Raw genomic sequence first — 20,577 nt, forward strand, 5'->3', positions numbered from 1 at the left:
TGCAGTACAAATAAACGGGGCGTTTCCCGGCCGCGTCAGAGCGACCGGGAAGCCCGAACCAAGACAGACGTGTGTGTCTCAGTCCTTGGTGCCGGGGCTTGCGGCGATGCACGCGGGGGGCGCCAGTCACCTCCAACAGTGGCGACGAAGGTGGGAAACGATGCCCGGGCCCGGCGGTGATCATCGGAACAATTTTTCACTGACACGAGGTCAGAATACAGACTTTGTTTCACGCCGCGGGTAGTGCGATTCCCACGCGGCTGGCGGCCATTTTGTGCAACAGGCTGTGGGACTTCGGGAGGCTCCGGTTTGAGCCCTGAAGCGACCCCAGGCCCAATTTTTGGAAATCCTGGTAGCTGATGGCTACATATACACGAGGTTATGCCTGAATAGTGCATAGACTCAATTTTGGGTTTTCTATGTTGAGTGGAAGCAAGGAGAAGGCCCATTTTAGCTGGGCCTGCATAGCCTATTTGTCCTTGGCACAATTTTTGGAACAACTAAAGGCAGGGTGCCTTTTTCATCCCCTTCATCATCATCCTGGTGGCCTCACCAGCCTTCATCCTCTTCATCATCACAGAGGTGTGCTGCAAGTGACTGTATCCAAGGGTGGTCCATGCTGAAAGTCATTTTGGACTGGGTGTTTGAGTTGCGGCTCCTGGTCAACATTCTGGGAGTGCCTGTGCGCTCAAACTCATGAGTGACACCGAGGACCAGGACGGAGCACACAGCGCGGATACGCAGCTACTTCCTCGTGCCCCAGCGGCCCCGCAGGGCCGACAGCTTCCAATGCAGCAACCAGCAGGTGGTCAGGCAGCGGTTCCGGCTCTTCAACCCCCAATACAAACAGCTGCACCACCTGGCATTCAACAAGCCGCACCTCTCATGGCCCTGGTACGTGCACATGCTGCTCTGCAGCCCGTCCCTGAATTTGATGTGTCGGGCCCGCCCTCCAGCTTGGGGCCCAGATGGAGAAGGTGGGTGGACCACCTGGACATGTACTTCAGGGATGACGACACCAGGCTGGCTACGAAGCTATACTCGGCAGGGCCCTCTGTCCAGGAAACTTTTGAATCACTGCCACAAGGGAATGGAACTTATGATCAAGCAAAGGCCGCCCTACAAGCGTACTTTCTGCCCCTTGCCAACGCGGACTATGAGCGGTTCGTGATGCTCTCTGCCAAACAAAAAGATGACGAGACCTTGGACACTTTCTATGGGCGCCTGAGGCGTCTGTCGCTCGCCTGTGCCTGGGGTGACGCAGAGGATATGATTAGGACCATGCTTATCCAGGCGTGCTCATCAGGCAAGCTCAGGCGCCAGGTGCTGAGGGAGCCCGGGATAACGCTCCAGCGCATCCTTGAGCTAGGAAGGTGCCACGAGGTGTCGGAAGCGAGAGCCGCAAGAATGGAGGCCGGGTCGCGTCCTATCAAGACTGAAGGGGTCTGCGTGATGTGGCGAGGAGGAAGAAGTACCAGGAGGTTTGGTGGCAGCACCCGAGACAGAGCTGGGAGGGCAGGCGAAATTTGCCAAAAATGCGGGTATGACCTGCCCCACCAATCAGAATGCCCTGCAGCTGGAAAGACCTGTGGACGGTGCGGGTTGCCGGACCACTTCTCAAGGGTGTGTAGGGCGACTATGCCCGTATTGGTGCCAAGGGGCCAACGCCGAGCTAGTTCCACTCGCCAAGGTCGGCCGTCCAACGTCACTCAAGTGGACCAGAGCGAGGAGGAGGCCCAGGTGGAAGAGGCGGAGGAAGAAGACGAAGAGAACATATTTTTTGTCTCAAGTGTGGGGGTTCTGAGAAGCAGGACAGCCAAGGTGCGTGGTTGAGGTGAACCAGTCTCCAGTCCCGGTCCTCGTGGACACAGGGGCGTCGGTAAACGTCATGGCCCGTGAACATTACAATGCCATGGATCAGCCGCCCAGGCTGGTCACACCCAAGGCCTCCATCTTTGCATTCGGTGGTGTGGAGCCCATCCCTCTCGACGGGGCATTCATAGCAAAAGTAGAACACGATGGATCTCACATCACAGCACGCTTCTACGTGACCCCAGTGAGTACGAATACTTTGCTAAGTTGTGCAGCAGCAGAAGCTCTCGGCATCGTCAGCTTCGCATACTCCGTCTACCTGGAAGACATCAATGACTTACTGGAGAAGCATGAGGCTCTGTTCAAGGGGATCGGGCGGATGGCCAGGGAGCCGGTGCGGCTGCACATCGATGAGTCGGTACAGCCGGTAGCCCTGAAACATCGGAGGGTACCATTCCACCTCCGTGAGCAGGTCGACAAAGAACTGGACAGCCTCGTCGATCTAGACATCATAGAAAAGGTGGAGGGCCCGACTCCCTGGGTGTCCCCTATAGTGGTGGCAAGGAAACTTAAACAGCCAGGCGCAGTCAGGATCTGTGTGGACATGAGGATCCCCAACAAGGCCATCAAGAGGGAGAGGCACCTCACCCCGACGCTGGATGACATCATTGCGGAGGTGCAGGGCGCTCGGTTCTTCTCGAAACTCGACCTCCGGGCTGGCTATCACCAGGTTGTCCTCCACCCCGAGTCAAGGTACATTACCACATTCACTACACACCGGGGATTGTATCGCTATAAGAGGCTAAGTTTTGGGGTGTCCTCGGCGGCTGAAGTATTTCAGAACATCATTCGGGGTTCCCTAGCTGACCTCGAGGGCGTCTTGAACATAAGCGATGACATTCTGGTGTTTGCGAGGACGGAGGTGGACCATCTGAGGCGTTTGGCGAGGACATTCGAGAGGCTGTGGTCGTTGGGACTCACCCTCCATAAGGAGAAGTGTGAGTTTCTGCGCCCCTCCCTGGAGTTCTTTGGCTTTGTGTTCAAGGAAGGGGGGGTGTCTCCTGACCCCAAGAAGGTACTGGACATACAGAAGGCACAACCACCGGTGTCAGTATCGGAGGTGCGAAGCTTCTTGGGCATGGTCACTTACTGTGGGCGGTTCATCAAGAACTTGGCATCCAGGTCTGAGCCTCTCAGGGCCCTGACAAGAAAAGACATCATCTGGAATTGGGGCCCACTGGAGCAGGCGGCTTTTTATGACATTAGAAGTGCCCTCACGGCCGAGGACACTATGTCGTTCTTTGATCCTGCATTACCGTCGGAGATCATCGTAGACGCCAGCCCATTTGGCCTGGGTGCTGTATTGACACAGATTGACCGTGACGGCGGTGTCCGGCCAGTTGCGTATGCCAGCAAAGCACTGTCGGACGCCGAACAACGGTACTCGCAGATTGAACGCGAGACGCTGGCAGTGCTGTGGGGATGCCGCCACTTCCGGCTCTATGTACTCGGACGCCCATTGACGGTGGTAACTGACCACAAGCCACTGCTGCCCATCCTAGCAGGGTCGTCATCCAAGCCGCCAGCACGCATTGAAAGGTGGATGCTGGCTCTTTTGGAGTATGGGGTGACTCTGGTATACCGACCGGGGGCAAATAACGCAGCTGACTACCTCTCCAGACACCCCGGGGCGCCTGGAGGAGGGGACCGAGACGCCTGTGAAGAAGAAGCCGAGGAGCATGTCCGAGTTGTGGTGGAAGCAGCCACGCTGAATGCCATGCCTCTTCAGGAGCTGGAGGCTGCGGGGGCACAGGATGAGTGTTTCAAGGTGCTGAGGCAGTCCATGCAGCAAGGATCCTGGAAGTCAGCACTCGAGGCCCTGGCTGGGCGCACTCAGGAGGCCCGGACGGGTTGGAGCAACTATGGAAGGTCCGCGAAGAACTGTCCTTCTCCACATCGGGCCTGTTGCTTCGGGGTGATCGGATTGTAGTTCCCCAGTCAAAGGTGGGCGAGGTGATTGCACTGGCGCACCAGGGTCATCAAGGGGCCGCCAAGACCAAGGCCCGGCTCCGGATTAAGGTGTGGTTCCCCGAGCTGGAACGCAAGGTGGATGACTTTGTGGCGGCTTGTGTCTGGTGCCAGGCAGCATCGCCTGTACAGCGGGAGCCAGTCATCGAGGTAATGCCGAGGGGGACCCATCCATGGGAGGTGGTTCATGCTGACTTCGGGTCCACCACCATGGGCACCCACTTCCTGGTCTTAGTTGACGAGTACTCCAGGTACCCCAAGGTGGAGTTCGTGGAGTCCGTGGCGTTTGAGCACGTGGTTGTGGCTGTGGAGAAGTTGTTTGCGGCTCATGGATTTCCGCACACGCTATGCTCGGACAATGGTGCGCCATTCCAGGGTGAACGGTTTGCAGAACTAATGGTGAGCTGTGGGGTGGTGCACCGGAAGATCACGCCTCTCTGGCCTCGAGCAAATGGGGAAGCAGAGCGTTTGATGAGGACTCTCAAGACCTTTAGGATCGCCCAAGGACAGGGGGAGTCCCTACAGAGAGCCCTTTACCAATTCTTGAGGGTATACCGCACCACGCCCCATGCGTCCACGGGGGTGGCCCCGGCGGAGGCGATGTTCAGGAGGTGTCCTCGAGGGTTGTTGCCAGAGGTCGGAGAACGAGAGCCTGCGGTGATCGATGACCAACGAGTCGAAATGGACCGACGAGTGAGAATTGAGCAAGAGAACGTGCGGAGGGGGCTCCGCCCAGAACAGCTGGAGCCGGGCGATGAGGTCCTCATTCGCAATCGACATCCGCATGGGAAGCTCTCCCTGCCGTACGAGCCTGAGCCACTAGACGTCGTGGCGGTTAGGGGCTCCATGGTAACTGCGTCAGATGGCCGGTCGGAAGTAACTCGCAATGTAAGCTTCTTCAAAAAGCTTAGGGATCCCAGAACTGACCCTCCTCCTGATCCGGACCTTGGAGGAGCCCCGGAGGACGAGGGAGACCAACCATGCATGCCGGAGTCCCCAGCCCGGGGCCCGTCGGTGGACAGATCAACCGTGCCGGAGGCGAGCCGGATGTACCCCCAGAGGGCTTGGCGAGGGAAACCTGTTCGCCTCACCGATTACGTGCTGGGACACTTGGCTGATGATCAGAAGGGTGACAACTGTTAACTAGGGGGACCCGGGTGGATGCTGATAAAGTGGTGTTCATGGCATCGGGGTTTGTGAATTATTCTATTTGCAGTGTTGTTTGGTTTGCAGTGTATAGTTGAATTGTGATCGTTGGTTCTCCCCGAAAAAGGAGGATTGTGGCGCTGCCCGGTGACGGGCGCGTACGCGACGGCGTGATGTTACACGCCGTCGCGTGCAGTACAAATAAACAGGGCATTTCCCGGCCGCGTCAGAGCGACCGGGAAGCCCGAACCAAGACAGACGTGTGTGTCTCAGTCCTTGGTGCCGGGGCTTGCGGCGATGCGCGCGGGGGGTGCCAGTCACCTCCAACAGGCAGGATGAGCGGGCAGGACTAGCAGGCAGGACTAACGGGTAGGACTAGAAGGCAGGAACAGCTAGCAGGACTAACAGGCAGGACAAGCAGACAGGACTGGTGAGCAGGACTGGTGGGCAGGAGTAGCAGGCTGGACTGGTGGGCAGGACTAGCAGGCAGGACTGATGGGCAGCACTGGTGGGCAGGACTGGTGGGCAGGACTAGTGGGCAGGACTGGCGAGCAAGACTGGTAGGAAGGACTAGCAGGGAGGAATAGCTGTCAGGACTGATGGGCGGGACTAGCAGGCAGAACTGGCAGGCAGGACTGGTAGGTAGGACTATCAGACAGGACTAGCGGGCATTACTGATGGACAGGACTAGCGGGCAAGCAGGCAGGACTAGCGGGCAGGAGTAGCGGGCAGGACTAGTGGGCAGGACTACCAGACAGGACTAGTGGACAGGATTGGTGGGCGGGACTCATAGGTAGGACTAGCGGGCAGGACTGACAGGTAGGACTAGCAGGCAGGAAGACTAGCGGGCAGGACCAACTGACAGGACAGGCATCCAGGACTAGCAGGCAGGACAAGCGGGCAGGGCTAGCGGGCAGGACTGACAGGCAGAACTAGCAGGCAGGACTAGCGGGCAGGACTGATGGGCAGGAATGCAGCCAGGACTAGCGGGCAGCACTAGTGGGCAAGACTAGCGGACAGGACTAGCAGGCAGGACTAACTGACAGGACTAGCAGGCAGGAATAGCGGGCAAGACTAGATGGAAGGGGCACCGGAGGCACCACGAGGAGAGAGGAGCTTTCTTTCCTTCTGAAGAGCCACAGCCTTAGTAGATGGGATGCCTTTGGAGAAAGGGATGCAAGTGGAGGCCCCAACCCTGACGTAGGACTGGCCTGGGTTGAGATCTGACAGGAGATACTTCAACAGCAGCGCTTCCAACCCTCAAGTCTCCTCATCTCTCTCCCTCACTTTTGGGGGACTAGAAAATGTGTATACATCAAGGGGACTGCCCCTTTACAATTGTCCCCATACGGGTGACAGACAGTTTGACACAGTCCTGCAGATGACCTCTAGCATAAACAGGTGTGCCCTGCTTGGACCTGTTCAAAGTCGGCCATTTGGTAAAGTGACCAAGAAGGCCTGTGAAGCAGAGGAAAATAGTGACAGTGTTTCTCTAGTAGAGATTGAATTCCTTAGAATAAAGGCGAGGCCATGTATTGCAGCTGGAACCCATGTAAGGGCATGTTCGCTATGAAGCACCAAAGGATGTTTTACATGAAACACCTTTTCTCTTTCCATTTGTTGTGCCAGGCAGTCACATGATGCCGCCATACTATGCCAGACGCGTGTGCCAGGCAATCACATGATGCCGCCATTCTATGCCAGACGCGTGTGCCAGGCAGTCACATGATGCCGCCATTCTATGCCAGACGCGTGTGCCAGGCAATCACATGATGCCGCCATTCTATGCCAGACGCGTGTGCCAGGCAGTCACATGATGCCGCCATTCTATGCCAGACACGTGTGCCAGGCAATCACATGATGCCGCCATTCTATACCAGACACGTGTGCCAGGCAGTCACATGATGCCGCCATTCTATGCCAGACACGTGTGCCAGGCAGTCACATGATGCCGCCATTCTATGCCAGACACGTGTGCCAGGCAGTCACATGATGCCACCATTCTATGCCAGCACTTGTGCCAGGCAGTCACATGATGCCGCCATTGTATGCCAGACACTTGTGCCAGGCAGTCACATGATGCCGCCATTCTATGCCAGACACATGTGCCAGGCAGTCACATGATGCCGCCATTCTATGCCAGCACTTGTGCCAGGCAGTCACATGATGCCACCATTCTATGCCAGACACTTGTGCCCGGCAGTCACATGATGCCGCCATTCTATGCCAGACACGTGTGCCAGGCAGTCACATGATGCCGCCATTCTATGCCAGACACGTGTGCCAGGCAATCACATGATGCCGCCATTCGTGTGCCAGGAAATCACATGATGCCGCCATTCTATGCCAGACATGTGTGCCAGGCAGTCACATGATGCCGCCATTCTATGCCAGACACGTGTGCCAGGCAATCACATGATGCCGCCATTCTATGCCAGACACATGTGCCAGGCAGTCACATGATGCCGCCATTCTATGCCAGCACTTGTGCCAGGCAGTCACATGATGCCGCCATTCTATTCCAGACGCGTGTGCCAGGCAATCACATGATGCCGCCATTCTATGCCAGACACATGTGCCAGGCAGTCACATGATGCCGCCATTCTATGCCAGCACTTGTGCCAGGCAGTCACATGATGCCACCATTCTATGCCAGACACTTGTGCCCGGCAGTCACATGATGCCGCCATTCTATGCCAGACACATGTGCCAGGCAGTCACATGATGCCACCATTCTATGCCAGACATGTGTGCCAGGCAGTCACATGATGCCGCCATTCTATGCCAGACACGTGTGCCAGGCAATCACATGATGCCGCCATTCTATGCCAGACATGTGTGCCAGGCAGTCACATGATGCCGCCATTCTATGCCAGCACTTGTGCCAGGCAGTCACATGATGCCGCCATTCTATTCCAGACGCGTGTGCCAGACAATCACATGATGCCGCCATTCTATGCCAGACACATGTGCCAGGCAGTCACATGATGCCGCCATTCTATGCCAGCACTTGTGCCAGGCAGTCACATGATGCCACCATTCTATTTCTTTGAATCACATGTTGAGGAACCGTAGTGACCCTGAATTGAATGTGGGGTTAAACCTACTTTCCAGAGCTCAATGAAGCTTGAGTATATGGCGAGGCGTCTGTGTTAGAGGAGGTCGCTGAGGCAGCCTTCTGGTTTGGCAGAGCTCATGGAAATGTAGTGCCTAGAAGGGAAAAGGGAAGAATATTACTCAGCAAGCTCTGCATTCATATACAACCAAATGATAACATTAGTCACCAACCCGCCCCCTGTAATCAGTGTAGTATTACTCCTTAGGGTAGAATTAAAATCCTTTAACAAATAGTCAACATTTCTAGTGGAGCTGTTGAAGGGAAACCACCACCATAACCGGTTACAAGATGGCCGACCCTGGCTATACCCGAAGCTTTTGGTTCTCAAGGAAGCCCTCTTGGGGCATCAGCTGGGGATTCATGCTAAAGCCAAAAGCATTGATCACATCGGGAAGAGGTCAGTCCACATCAATTCTCTGAGAGTCGCACTCACTTTGTATCAGGATACACCCAAATGTGAGGACACTCGTACACTCTAAGTGATCTCCAAACTCTCTCTGGGAATCCTCCAGATACTCCTGGGCTCATCCAAGTGCCCCTGAACCACCAAACACTTTCAGTGAAATGCTCTGACAAAAGAAACATCAGAATATTACCTGCAGTACATGCAGACTCTGGGAAACCCACAGACTCCCTGGGGAATGTGCATACTCTAGGACACCTTCAAATTCCCTGGGGCATTCACAACCTCTATGACACTCTCAGAGACTCCTTGGAGCATTGACATAATATATGATACCCAAAGACTCTGTGGGACAATCAGATGCTCTATCAACCCTCCACAGACTCCCAGGGGCATGTCCACACTCTATGACACCCACAGACTCCCAGGGGCATGTCCATGCTCAATGACACCCACAAACCCCCTGGGGCAATCACATGCTCTATGAAACGTCCAAAAACTCCCTGGGGCATGTCCACACTCTATGACACCCACAGACTCACTGGGGCATGTACATATTCTAGGACAGCTTCAGATTCCCTGGGGCATTCACAACCACTATGACACTCTCGGAAACTCCTTGGAGCATTGACCTACTATATGATACCCAAAAACTCCCTGGGATAATCACATGCTCTATGAAACCTCCAGAGACTCCCTGTGCCATGTCCACACTCTATGACCCCCACAAACTCCCTGGTGCATGTCCATGCTCCATGACACCCACAAACCCCCTGGGGCAATCACATGCTCTATGAAACGTCCAAAAACTCCCTGGGGCATGTCCACACTCTATGACACCCACAGACTCACTGGGGCATGTACATATTCTAGGACAGCTTCAGATTCCCTGGGGCATTCACAACCACTATGACACTCTCGGAAACTCCTTGGAGCATTGACCTACTATATGAGACCCAAAAACTCCCTGGGATAATCACATGCTCTATGAAACCTCCAGAGACTCCCTGGGCCATGTCCACACTCTATGACCCCCACAAACTCCCTGGTGCATGTTCATGCTCCATGACACCCACAAACCCCCACGGGGAATCACATGCTCTATGAAACTTCCAGAAGCTCCTCGGGGCATGTCCACAATCTATGACCCCCACAGACTCCCTGGTGCATGTTCATGCTCCATGACACCCACAAACCCTGTTCGGCAATCACATGCTCTATGAAACCTCCAGAAACTCATTGGGGCATGTCCACACTCTATGACATCCACAGACTCCTTGGGGCATGTCCATGCTCCATGACACCCACAGACCCCCTCTGGCAATCACACGCTCTATGAAACCTCCACAGACTCCCTGGGGCAATCACATACTCTATGAAACCTCCAGAGACTCCCTGGGCCATGTCCACACTCTATGACACCCACAGACTCCCTGGAGCTTGTCCATGCTCCATGACACCCACAAACCCCCTCGGGGAATCACATGCTCTATGAAACTTCCAGAAGCTCCTCGGGGCATGTCCACACTCTATGACCCCCACAGACTCCCTGGTGCATGTTCATGCTCCATGACACCCACAAACCCCCTTGGGCAATCACATGCTCTATGAAACTTCCAGAAACTCCCTGGGGCATGTCCACGCCCTATGACACCCACCGACTCCCTAGGCATGTCCATGCTCCATGACACCCACAATCCCCCTCGGGCAATCACACACTCTACGAAACATCTAGAAACTCCCTGGGCCATGTCCACACTCTATGACATCCCCAGACTGCCTAGGGAATGTGCATACTCTAGGACACCTTCAGATTCCCTGGGGTATTCACAACCTCTATGACACTCTCAGAAACTCCTTGAAGCATTGACATACTATATGATACCCAAAAGCTCCCTGGGACAATCACATGCTCTATGAAACCTCCAGAGACTCACTGGGCCATGGCCACACTCTGTCACACCCACAGACTCCCTGGGGAATGTCCATGCTCCATGACAACCACAGATCCCCTAGGGCAATCACACACTCTATGAAACCTCCACAGACTTCCTGGGTCAATCACATACTCTAGGAAACCTCCAGAAAATCTTTGGGGCATGTCCACACTCTATCACATCCACAGACTCCCTGGGGCATGTCCATGCTCCATGACACCCACAAACCCCCTCGGGGAATCACATGCTCTATGAAACTCCCAGAAGCTCCTCGGGGCATATCCACACTCTATGGCCCTCATTACAAGTCAGGCAGTGGACCATGGTGCTATTAGCACCATGGTCCATGCCGGATTCCGCCATGGTGGATGGCGGAATTACCGCCCCATTCCAAGGTGAGTGGGGCGGTAATTCCCCATTCACCATTTGCCCTTCCCCATTCCCATTTTCGCCCCATAGGGCATAATGGGGATGGGGAAGGCGCTAATTACGGCACCGTAAATTACGGTGCCGTAATTAGCACCAAGGTCGCTTAGCGCCTTGGACTTTAACGCCTGCAAAAAGCAGGCGTTAAAGTGTGAATCAGGTGTTAAGGGTTAACAGCGCCGACGGCGCCGTTAAACCCTTAACGCATGACTTGTAATGAGGGCCTATGACCCCTACAGACTCCCTGGGGCATGCCCATGCTCCATGACACCCACAGACCCCATTGGGCAATCACACACTCTATGAAACCTCCACAGACTCCCTGGGTCAATCACATACTCTATGAAACCTCCAGAAAATCTTTGGGGCATGTCCACACTCTATCACATCCACAGACTCCCCGGGGCATGTGCATACTCTATGACACCTTCAGATTCCCTGGGGCATTCACAACCTCTATGACACTCTCAGAAACTCCTTGGAGCCTTCACCTACTATATGATACCCAAAAATTCCCTGGGACAATCACAAGCTCCATGAAACTTCCAGAAACTCCCTGGGGCATGTCCACACTCCATGACACCTAGAGACTCACTGGGGCATGTCCATGCTCCATGACACCCATAGACCCCCTTGGGCAATCACACGCCCTATGAAACCTCCACAGACCCCATGGGTCAATCACATACTCTATGAAACCTCCAAAAACTCATTGGGGCATGTCCACACTCTATCACATCCACAGACTCCCTGGGGCATGTCCATACTCTAGGACAGCTTCAGATTCTCTGGGACATTCACAACCTCTATGCCACTCTCAAAGACTCCTTGGAGCATTGACCTACTATATGAAACCCCAAAACTCCCTGGGATAATCACATGCTCTGTGAAACCTCCAGAGACTCCCTGGCCCATGTCTACACTCTAAGACACCCACAGACTCCCTGCGCCATGTCCATGCTCCATGACACCCACAAACCCCCTCGGGGAATCACATGCTCTATGAAACTCCCAGAAGCTCCTCGGGGCATATCCACACTCTATGGCCCTCATTACAAGTCAGGCGGTGGACCATGGTGCTATTAGCACCATGGTCCATGCCGGATTCCGCCATGGTGGATGGCGGAATTACCGTCCCATTCCAAGGTGAGTGGGGCGGTAATTCCTCATTCACCATTTGCCCTTCCCCATTCCCATTTTCGCCCCATAGGGCATAATGGGGATGGGGAAGGCGCTAATTACGGCACCGTAAATTACGGTGCCGTAATTACCACTGAGGTCGCTTAGCGCCTTGGACTTTAACGCCTGCAAAAAGCAGGCGTTAAAGTGTGGATCAGGTGTTAAGGGTTAACAGCGCCGACGGCGCCGTTAAACCCTTGACGCCTGACTTGTAATGAGGGCCTATGACCCCTACAGACTCCCTGGTGTATGTTCATGCTCCATGACACCCACAGACCCCCTCTGGCAATCACACGCTCTATGAAACCTCCACAGACTCCCTGGGGCAATCACATACTCTATGAAACCTCCAGAGACTCCCTGGGCCATGTCCACACTCTATGACACCCACAGACTCCCTGGGGCATGTCCATGCTCCATGACACCCACAAACCCCCTCGGGGAATCACATACTCTATGAAACTTCCAGAAGCTCTCTGGGCAATGTCCACACTCTATGACACCCACAGACTCCCTGGGGCATGTCCATGACACCCACAAACCCCCTCGGGGAATCACATACTCTACGAAACCACCAGAAACTCTCTGGGGCATGTCCACACTCTATGACATCCACAGACTCCCTCTCGGCATGTCCATACTCTAGGATATCTTGAGATTCCGTGGGTCATTCACAACCTCTATGATACTCTCAGAGACTCCTTGGAGCATTGCCATACTATATGATACCCAAAGACTCCCTGGTACAATATCATGCTCTATGAAACCTCCAGAGACTCTCTGGGACATGGCAACATTCTATGACACTCACAGACTCCCCGTGGCATGTCCATGCTCCATGACACCCACAATCCCCCTCGTGCAATCACATACTCTACGAAATGTCTAGAAACTCCGTGGGGCATGTCCACACTCTATGACATCCCCAGACTGTCTAGGGCATGTGCATACTCTAGGACACCTTCAGATTCCCTAGGGTATTCACAACCTCTATGACACTCTCAGAAACTCCTTGAAGCATTGACATACTATATGATACCCAAAAACTCCCTGGGACAATCGCATGCTCTATGAAACCTCCAGAGACTAACTGGGACATGTCCACACTCTATGACACCCACAGACTCCCTGGGGCATGTCCATGCTCCATGTCACCCACAGATCCCCTTGGGCAATCACACACTCTATGAAACCTCCACAGATTCACTGGGTCAATCACATACTCTATGAAACCTCCAGAAAATCTTTAGGGCATGTCCACACTCTATCACATCCACAGACTCCCTGGGGCATGTGCATACTCTATGACACCTTCAGATTCCCTGGGGCATTCACAACCTCTATGACACTCTCAGAAACTCCTTGAAGCATTGACATACTATATGATACCCAAAAACTCCCTGGGACAATCGCATGCTCTATGAAACCTCCAGAGACTAACTGGGACATGTCCACACTCTATGACACCCACAGACTCCCTGGGGCATGTCCATGCTCCATGACACCCACAAACCCCCTCGGGGAATCACATGCTCTATGAAACTCCCAGAAGCTCCTCGGGGCATATCCACACTCTATGGCCCTCATTACAAGTCAGGCGGTGGACCATGATGCTATTAGCACCATGGTCCATGCCGGATTCCGCCATGGTGGATGGCGGAATTACCGTCCCATTCCAAGGTGAGTGGGGCGGTAATTCCTCATTCACCATTTGCCCTTCCCCATTCCCATTTTCGCCCCATAGGGCATAATGGGGATGGGGAAGGCGCTAATTACGGCACCGTAAATTACGGTGCCGTAATTACCACTGAGGTCGCTTAGCGCCTTGGACTTTAACGCCTGCAAAAAGCAGGCGTTAAAGTGTGGATCAGGTGTTAAGGGTTAACAGCGCCGACGGCGCCGTTAAACCCTTGACGCCTGACTTGTAATGAGGGCCTATGACCCCTACAGACTCCCTGGTGTATGTTCATGCTCCATGACACCCACAAACCCCCTCGGGGAATCACATGCTCTATGAAACTCCCAGAAAATCTTTGGGGCATGTCCACACCCTATGACACCCACCGACTCCCTGGGGCATGCCCATGCTCCATGACACCCACAGACCCCCTCTGGCAATCACACGCTCTATGAAACCTCCACAGACTCCCTGGGGCAATCACATACTCTATGAATCCTCCAGAGACTCCCTGGGCCATGTCCACACTCTATGACACCCACAGACTCCCTGGGGCATGTCCATGCTCCATGACACCCACAAACCCCCTCGGGGAATCACATGCTCTATGAAACTTCCAGAAGCTCTCTGGGCAATGTCCACACTCTATGACACCCACAGACTCCTTGGGGCATGTCCATGACACCCACAAACCCCCTCGGGGAATCACATACTCTACGAAACCACCAGAAACTCTCTGGGGCATGTCCACACTCTATGACATCCACAGACTCCCTCTCGGCATGTCCATACTCTAGGATATCTTGAGATTCTGTGGGTCATTCACAACCTCTATGATACTTTCAGAGACTCCTTGGAGCATTGACATACTATATGATACCCAAAGACTCCCTGGTACAATATCATGCTCTATGAAACCTCCAGAGACTCTCTGGGACATGGCAACATTCTATGACACTCACAGACTCCCCGTGGCATGTCCATGCTCCATGACACCCACAAACCCCCTCGTGCAATCACACACTCTACGAAATGTCTAGAAACTCCGTGGGGCATGTCCACACTCTATGACATCCCCAGACTGTCTAGGGCATGTGCATACTCTAGGACACCTTCAGATTCCCTGGGGTATTCACAACCTCTATGACACTCTCAGAAACTCCTTGAAGCATTGACATACTATATGATACCCAAAAACTCCCTGGGACAATCGCATGCTCTATGAAACCTCCAGAGACTAACTGGGACATGTCCACACTCTATGACACCCACAGACTCCCTGGGACATGTCCATGCTCCATGACACCCACAGACCCCCTTGGGCAATCACACACTCTATGAAACCTCCACAGATTCACTGGGTCAATCACATACTCTATGAAACCTCCAGAAAATCTTTAGGGCATGTCCACACTCTATCACATCCACAGACTCCCTGGGGCATGTGCATACTCTATGACACCTTCAGATTCCCTGGGGCATTCACAACCTCTATGACACTCTCAGAAACTCCTTGGAGCCTTCACCTACTATATGATACCCAAAAACTCCCTGGGACAATCACATGCTCTATGAAACCTCCAGAGACTCCCTGGGCCATGTCCACACTCTAAGACACCCAGAGACTCCCTGAGGCATGTCCATGCTCCATGACACCCACAAACCCCCTCGGGGAATCACATGCTCTATGAAACTTCCAGAAGCTCTCTGGGCAATGTCTCCACTCTATGACACCCACAGACTCCCTGGGGCATGTCCATGCTCCATGACACCCACAAACCCCCTTGGGGAATCACATACTCTACGAAACCTCCAGAAACTCTCTGGGGCATGTCCACACTCTATGACATCCACAGACTCCCTGGGGCATGTCCATACTCTAGGACATCTTCAGATTCCCTGGGGCATTCACAACCTCTATGATACTCTCAGAGACTCCTTGGAGCATTGACATACTATATGATACCCAAAGACTCCCTGGGACAATATCATGCTCTATGAAACCTCCAGAGACTCTCTGGGACATGTCAACATTCTATGAACTCACAGTCTTTCCGGGGCATGTCGATGCTCCATGACACCCACAATCCCCCTCAGGCAATCACACGCTCTATGAAACCTCCAGAAACTCCCTGGGGCAGGCCCACACTCTATGACATCCCCGGACTGCCTGGGGCATGTGCATACTCTAGGACACCTTCAGATTCCCTGGGGCATTCACAACCTCTATGACACTCTCAGAAACTCCTTGAAGCATTGACAGACTATATGATACCGAAATACTCCCTGGGACAATCGCATGCTCTATGAAACCTCCAGAGACTCCCTCGGACATGTCCACACTCTATGACACCCACAAGCTCCCTGGGGCATGTCCATGCTCCATGACACCCACAGACCCCCTTGGGCAATCACACACTCTATGAAACCTCCACAGACTCCCTGGGTCAATCACATACTCTATGAAACCTCCAGAAACTCTTTGGGGCATGTCCACACTCTATCACATCCACAGACTCCCTGGGGCATGTGCATACTCTATGACACCTTCAGATTCCCTGGGGCATTCACAACCTCTATGACACTCTCAGAAACTCCTTGAAGCATTGACATACTATATGATACCCAAAAACGCCCTGGGACAATCACATGCTCTGTGAAACTTCCAGAGAGTCCCTGGGCCATGTCTACACTCTAAGACACCCACAAAATCCCTGAGGCATGTCCATGCTCCATGACACCCAGAAACCCCCTCGGGGAATCACATGCTCTATGAAACTCCCAGAAGCTCCTCGGGGCATGTCCACACTCTATGAGCCCCACAAACTCCCTGGTGCATGTTCATGCTCCATGACACCCACAAACCCCCTTGGGTAATCACATGCTCTATGAAACTTCCAGAAACTCCCTGGGGCATGTCCACACCCTATGACACCCACCGACTCCCGAAGGCATGTCTATGCTCCATGACACCCACAGATCCCCTCTGGCAATCACACGCTCTATGAAACCTCCACATGCTCCCTGGGGCAATCACATACTCTATGAAACCTCCAGAGACTCCCTGGGCCATGTCCACACTCTATGTCACCCACAGACTCCCTGGGGCATGTCCATGCTCCATGACACCCACAAACCCCCTCGGGGAATCACATGCTCTATGAAACTCCCAGAAGCTCCTCGGGGCATGTCAACACTCTATGACCCCCACTGACTCCCTGGTGCATGTTCATGCTCCATGACACCCACAAACCCCCTTGGGCAATCACATGCTCTATGAAACTTCCAGAAACTCCCTGGGGCATGTCCACACCCTATGACACCCACCGACTCCCTAGGCATGTCCATGCTCCATGACACCCACAATCCCCCTCGGGCAATCACACACTCTACGAAACATCTAGAAACTCCCTGGGGCATGTCCACACTCTATGACATCCCCAGACTGCCTAGGGAATGTACATACTCTAGGACGCCTTCAGATTCCCTGGGGTATTCACAACCTCTATGACACTGTCAGAAACTCTTTGAAGCATTGACATACTATATGATACCCAAAAACTCCCTGGGACAATCGCATGCTCTATGAAACCTCCAGAGACTCACTGGGACATGTCCACACTCTATGACACCCACAGACTCCCTGGGGCATGGCCATGCTCCATGACACCCACAGACCCCCTTGGGCAATCACACACTCTATCAAACATCCACAGACTCCCTGGGTCAATCACATACTCTATGAAACCTCCAGAAAATCTTTGGGGCATGTCCACACTCTATCACATCCACAGACTCCCTGGGGCATGTGCATACTCTATGACACCTTCAGATTCCCTGGGGCATTCACAACCTCTATGACACTCTCAGAAACTCCTTGGAGCCTTCACCTACTATATGATACCCAAAAACTCACTGGGACAATCACGTGCTCTATGAAACCTCCAGAGACTCCCTGGGCCATGTCCACACTCTAAGAAACCCACAAACTCCCTGGTGCATGTTCATGCTCCATGACACCCACAAACCCCCACGGGGAATCACATGCTCTATGAAACTTCCAGAAGCTCCTCGGGGCATGTCCACAATCTATGACCCCCACAGACTCCCTGGTGCATGTTCATGCTCCATGACACCCACAAACCCCGTTCGGCAATCACATGCTCTAAGAAACCTCCAGAAACTCATTGGGGCATGTCCACACTCTATGACATCCACAGACTCCTTGGGGCATGTCCATGCTCCATGACACCCACAGACCCCCTCTGGCAATCACACGCTCTATGAAACCTCCACAGACTCCCTGGGGCAATCACATACTCTATGAAACCTCCAGAGACTCCCTGGGCCATGTCCACACTCTATGACACCCACAGACTCCCAGGAGCTTGTCCATGCTCCATGACACCCACAAACCCCCTCGGGGAATCACATGCTCTATGAAACTTCCAGAAGCTCCTCGGGGCATGTCCACACTCTATGACCCTCACAGACTCCCTGGTGCATGTTCATGCTCCATGACACCCACAAACCCCCTTGGGCAATCACATGCTCTATGAAACTTCCAGAAACTCCCTGGGGCATGTCCACACCCTATGACACCCACCGACTCCCTAGGCATGTCCATGCTCCATGACACCCACAATCCCCCTCGGGCAATCACACACTCTACGAAACATCTAGAAACTCCCTGGGGCATGTCCACACTCTATGACATCCCCAGACTGCCTAGGGAATGTGCATACTCTAGGACACCTTCAGATTCCCTGGGGTATTCACAACCTCTATGACACTCTCAGAAACTCTTTGAAGCATTGACCTACTATATGATACCCAAAAACTCCCTGGGACAATCGCATGCTCTATGAAACCTCCAGAGACTCCCTGTGCCATGTCCACACTCTAAGACACCCACAGACTCCCTGAGCCATGTCCATGCTCCATGACACCCACAAACCCCCTCAGGGAATCACATGCTCTATGAAACTTCCAGAAGCTCCTCGGGCATATCCATACTCTATGACCCCTACAGACTCCCTGGTGCATGTTCATGCTCTATGACACCCACAAACCCCGTTGGGCAATCACATGCTCCATGAAACCTCCAGAGACTCTCTGGGACATGGCAACATTCTATGACACTCACAGACTCCCCGTGGCATGTCCATGCTCCATGACACCCACAATCCCCCTCGTGCAATCACACACTCTACGAAATGTCAAGAAACTCCGTGGGGCATGTCCACACTCTATGACATCCCCAGACTGCCTAGGGAATGTGCATACTCTAGGACACGTTCAGATTCCCTGGGGTATTCACAACCTCTATGACACTCTCAGAAACTCCTTGAAGCATTGACATACTATATGATACCCAAAAGCTCCCTGGGACAATCACATGCTCTATGAAACCTCCAGAGACTCACTGGGCCATGTCCACACTCTGTCACACCCACAGACTCCCTGGGGCATGTCCATGCTCCATGACAACCACAGACCCCCTTGGGCAATCACACACTCTATGAAACCTCCACAGACTTCCTGGGTCAATCACATACTCTAGGAAACCTCCAGAAAATCTTTGGGGCATGTCCACACTCTATCACATCCACAGACTCCCTGGGGCATGTGCATACTCTATGACACCTTCAGATTCCCTGGGGCATTCACAACCTCTATGACACTCTCAGAAACTCCTTGGAGCCTTCACCTACTATATGATACCCAAAAACTCCCTGGGACAATCACATGCTCTATGAAACCTCCAGAGACTCCCTGGGCCATGTCCACACTCTAAGACACCCAGAGACTCCCTGAGGCATGTCAATGCTCCATGACACCCATAAACCCCCTCGGGGAATCACATGCTCTATGAAACTTCCAGAAGCTCTCTGGGCAATGTCTCCACTCTATGACACCCACAGACTCCCTGGGGCATGTCCATGCTCCATGACACCCACAAACCCCCTTGGAGAATCACATACTCTACGAAACCTCCAGAAACTCTCTGGGGCATGTCCACACTCTATGACACCCACAGACTCCCTGGGGCATGTCCATACTCTAGGACATCTTCAGATTCCCTGGGGCATTCACAACCTCTATGATACTCTCAGAGACTCCTTGGAGCATTGACATACTATATGATACCCAAAGACTACCTGGGACAATATCATGCTCTATGAAACCTCCAGAGACTCTCTGGGACATGTCAACATTCTATGAACTCACAGTCTCCCTGGGGCATGCCGATGCTCCATGACACCCACAATCCCCCTCAGGCAATCACACGCTCTATGAAACCTCCAGAAAATCCCTGGGGCAGGCCCACACTCTATGACATCCCCGGACTGCCTGGGGCATGTGCATACTCTAGGACACCTTCAGATTCCCTGGGGCATTCACAACCTCTATGACACTCTCAGAAACTCCTTGAAGCATTGACATACTATATGATACCGAAAATCTCCCTGGGACAATCGCATGCTCTATGAAACCTCCAGAGACTCCCTCGGACATGTCCACACTCTATGACACCCACAAGCTCCCTGGGGCATGTCCATGCTCCATGACACCCACAGACCCCCTTGGGCAATCACACACTCTATGAAACCTCCACAGACTCCCTGGGTCAATCACATACTCTATGAAACCTCCAGAAAATCTTTGGGGCATGTCCACACTCTATCACATCCACAGACTCCCTGGGGCATGTGCATACTCTATGACACCTTCAGATTCCCTGGGGCATTCACAACCTCTATGACACTCTCAGAAACTCCTTGGAGCCTTCACCTACTATATGATACCCAAAAACTCACTGGGACAATCACATGCTCTATGAAACCTC

General features: G+C 53.3%; 1 protein-coding gene across 3 annotated transcripts in view; it reads right to left on the reverse strand.

Annotated features, from left to right (window-relative positions):
- Positions 1 to 20,577, reverse strand: part of LOC138579453 (vitelline membrane outer layer protein 1 homolog) — a 261,874-nt gene that overhangs the window by 207,052 nt on the left and 34,245 nt on the right. For 2 of the 3 annotated variants that reach the window (XM_069649783.1, XM_069649784.1), the window contains exon 2: positions 8,090 to 8,196. The gene's annotated coding sequence lies outside the window, so the exon portion shown is untranslated. Of the gene's footprint in view, positions 1 to 8,089; positions 8,197 to 8,537; positions 8,559 to 20,577 lie in introns of those variants that run through there. The other variant, XM_069649785.1, reaches the window with a different exon arrangement.

This window comes from Ambystoma mexicanum, chromosome 3p (assembly GCF_040938575.1).
Source record: "Ambystoma mexicanum isolate Mex_15411 chromosome 3p, UKY_AmexF1_1, whole genome shotgun sequence".
Classification (NCBI taxonomy): domain Eukaryota; kingdom Metazoa; phylum Chordata; class Amphibia; order Caudata; family Ambystomatidae; genus Ambystoma; species Ambystoma mexicanum.